Source organism: Microtus ochrogaster, unplaced genomic scaffold (assembly GCF_000317375.1).
Source record: "Microtus ochrogaster isolate Prairie Vole_2 unplaced genomic scaffold, MicOch1.0 UNK77, whole genome shotgun sequence".
Lineage (NCBI taxonomy): Eukaryota > Metazoa > Chordata > Mammalia > Rodentia > Cricetidae > Microtus > Microtus ochrogaster.
This window is the reverse complement of record NW_004949175.1, coordinates 372598-376060: the sequence shown is the minus strand read 5'-3', so window position 1 is coordinate 376060 and position 3463 is coordinate 372598. Positions and strand designations below refer to the sequence as shown.

At 38.1% G+C, this 3463-nt stretch overlaps 1 protein-coding gene across 14 annotated transcripts in view; it reads right to left on the bottom strand.

Moving 5' to 3' along the window:
- The window catches only part of Dnm1l (dynamin 1 like), a 45748-nt gene that overhangs the window by 30283 nt on the left and 12002 nt on the right, over positions 1-3463 (bottom strand). The window lies entirely within an intron of this gene.

Below are 3463 nucleotides of genomic sequence, written 5' to 3'. Positions count from 1 at the left end.
CCCGAGTGCTGGGATTAAAGGCGTGCGCCACCAACGCCTGGCAATCAAATTATTCTACTTTTTGACACTCTCTTAAGCAAATCTTAAAGCCTATATGCTATAGGTACTAATAATACATAACTATTTCACTTTAAATGGGACATTATTAACTATATATATATATATGGTTTTTTTTTTGGTTTTTCGAGACAGGGTTTCTCTGTGATTAACTATATTTTTAATGCAGTGAGCAGGCATTAAATTCTCTGGTTAGTTTTTGTCAACTTGCCATAAGCCAAAAATGTTTGGAGGAAGAAACCTTAAAGGAGAAAATACTTCAATCTGATTGCCTATAGGCGAGTCTGTAGGCCATTCTCTTGATTAATTACTGATGGGGAGTGCACAGCATAGGCAGGTAGTCCTGGGCTGCATAAGAAAGCGTACTGAGTGAGCTACATACAGGGAGCAAGCCAGCAGGCAGTGTTCCCCCACCACTGCTGCCTCCGGTCCAGGCTCTAGCTTCCTGCCCTGACTTCTTTCAGTGAGGGAATATGACTTAACGTTGTAAGATTAGATAAACCCTTTCCTCCCTAAGTTGTGTTTTTCACAGCAATAGAAACCCTAACTAAGAGTTGATTCATGATCAGAATACTTGTAACCTGATATTACCCTCTCTATTGCTCTCCAATCCCCCTACTGAAGCAATGGTCCTTGTTTACTTTCCTAGTTTCTGATGTAACTACAGGTTATGTTACTCATAGCTGAAGATTTGGTGCTAGCCTTTCTAGAGAAAGTGGCATTTGTATTTCTAGGCCTGGGGTTACCTCACTTAAAAAAATGTACACACACACACACACACACACACACACACACATTTCTAGCCATTTACCTGCAAAGTTCATGATTTCATTTTTCTTTACAGCTAAATCCCACTCCACAGAATATATGTACCACAATTTCATTATCCATTCCTCAGTTGTACAATATGTAGATTGTTTTCCTTTCCTAAGTACTATGAATAAGGAGACAATAAACATGGCTGAACAAATACCTGTGGAGTATAATGTCGAGTCTGCTAGGCATATGCTAAGAAGTGGTATAGCTGGATCATATTGTAGGTTTATTTTTAGATTTTGAGAATTCTCCAAACTTATTTCCACAGTGGCTAAACCAGTGTGCAGTTTCACCAACAATGAACGAAGGACCCTTCAATCTTGTACCCCACTTTATTATTTGTTGTTATAATTCTGCTGAGCTTCCCTGTTCAACCTGGGTACCTTCCGGGTCCGGTTCTTTAAAAGACAAGCTCTGCCCACGCCCAGTTACCCCCTCCCACCAAGACAAGCTGAAAACTGATTTCAGTCTTTCCCTCCCCCTTTTTTCTCCCCCCTCCATAATCTCCTTACCCTTATACCCTTCCCAATACCCACTACATAAACTCTATACCCAAGCTCTCTCTGTATGGAGTATCTGTCTCCCACCAGCCATGGGACCTGCCAGGGTCGCACTGCCATAAATCTTTCAGCTGTTCCACTGATCTTTGCCACTCTGACTGGAGGTAAGATGAAATCTAAAAGTTGTTTTGATTTTCATTTCTCTAATTACTAGGGACAATGAACATTTTTCTAGTTTTTTTCAGTCATTTTTTTTTCTTTTAAGAACTCTCTATTCAGGTATCAGGTCCAATTTTAGAATAAATTTGTTTTTTGTTTTATTATTCTTTATATATTCTGGGTATTAATCCTCTGTCAGATGTATAGTTGGCAGAGTCTCTCCCAGAAGTGGGCTTTCTCTTCACCCACCTGACTGTTTCTTTAGCTGTGCAGAAGCTTTTTAGTTTCATGAGGTCCCACCTGTCAATTGTTGGCCTTAATTCTTGGGCAAAGGAGTCCCATTCAGGAAGTCCTTTCCTGCATCTCTATCATGTAGGGCACGGCCTAAGTTTTCTTCTAGCAGTTTCCGTGTTTTAGGTTCCAGGTTTAGGTCTTTGGTTCATTTGAAGTTAATTTTTGTGCAAGGTGATAGACATGGGTCTAATTTCATTTTTCTGTATGTGGAATCATTTTCCCAGCAACATATTTTGAAAATGTTTTCATTTTTCCAGCATATGTTGTTGGCGTCTTTGTTAAATACTAAGTGGCTGGAATTATGCTCATGTGTTTTTAATTTTGTCCCATTGGTGTAAATGTCTAGTTTTATGCCAATATTAAATTGTTTTTACTACTATGGCTCTGTAATATATATGTTAAGATTTGGGACTGCAATCCCTCCAACATTGTAGGGCTTTGTTATTTGTTTGTTTGTTTTGTTTGCTCAGGATTGTTTTAGTTACCTTGGGTCTTTGGTGGTTCTGTATGAATTTACGATAGTTTTATCTAGTTCTGCTAAGAATGAGATGAGGATTACACTGCGTCTATGAATAACTTTTGGTAGAATGGTCATTTTTGTTTGTTTGTTTTTCTAGACAGGGTTTCTCTATATAACAGTCCTGGCTGTCCTGGAAAGTGCTTTGTAGACCAGGCTGGCCTTGAACTCACTGAGATCCACCTGCCTCTGCCTCCCAAGTTCATTTTTACAATGTTAATTCTACTAAACCATTGAGTATGAGATATCTTTCATTTTTTAGTGTCTTTCTTTATTTCTTCAAAGGTTTAAAGTTTTCATTATAGAGGCCCTTAATTCCTTGGTTGGGTTTATAATTTGAGGCTCTTGTGTTCACGGCCTCCTTGGTATGTTTGTTGATGGTATACAGAAAAGCTGTTGATGAATACAAGCTAATTTTGTATCCTGCCATGTTGCTGAATTTGTTTATGGCTTCTAGAAGTTTTCTCAGAATTTTTGGAATGGCTAATCTACAGTATCATCTGCAAACAAGGATACTTTCATTTCTTTTTCCCTGCCTATATCCCTTTAATTTCTTTCTCTTGCCTTATTGTTCAACTAGTATTTGAGGCACAGTATTGAAAGGAGTGGACATAGTAGATATCCTTGTTCTGTTCCTGACTGTGGGATTGCTTCAAGTTTTTCTCCATTTAGAAGAAGTTGGCTGTAGTTTTTTCACATGTAGCTTTTATTGTGTTCCCTGTAGCCCTACATTCTCTAGGGCTTTTATCACAAAGGCATGTTGAATTTTCTCAAAGGTTATTTCTGTATCTTTTGAAGGTGATCATGTGATTTTTGTCTTTTTTGACTTTTTTGACTTGCAAGTGTTCACTATCCCTGCATTTCAGGGAAAATTATACACACACACACACACACACACACACACACACACACACACACACGTGTATGGTCTTTCCAAAGTATCTCTGCATCCTGTTTGCAATTATTTTATTGTATATTTTAGTATATGTTTCTCAGGAATATAACCTGCTGTTTTCTTTTTTTAATATTTATTTATTAATTATGTATACAATATTCTGTCTGTGTGTATGTCTGTAGGCCAGAAGAGGGCACCAGACCTCATTACAGATGGTTGTGAGCC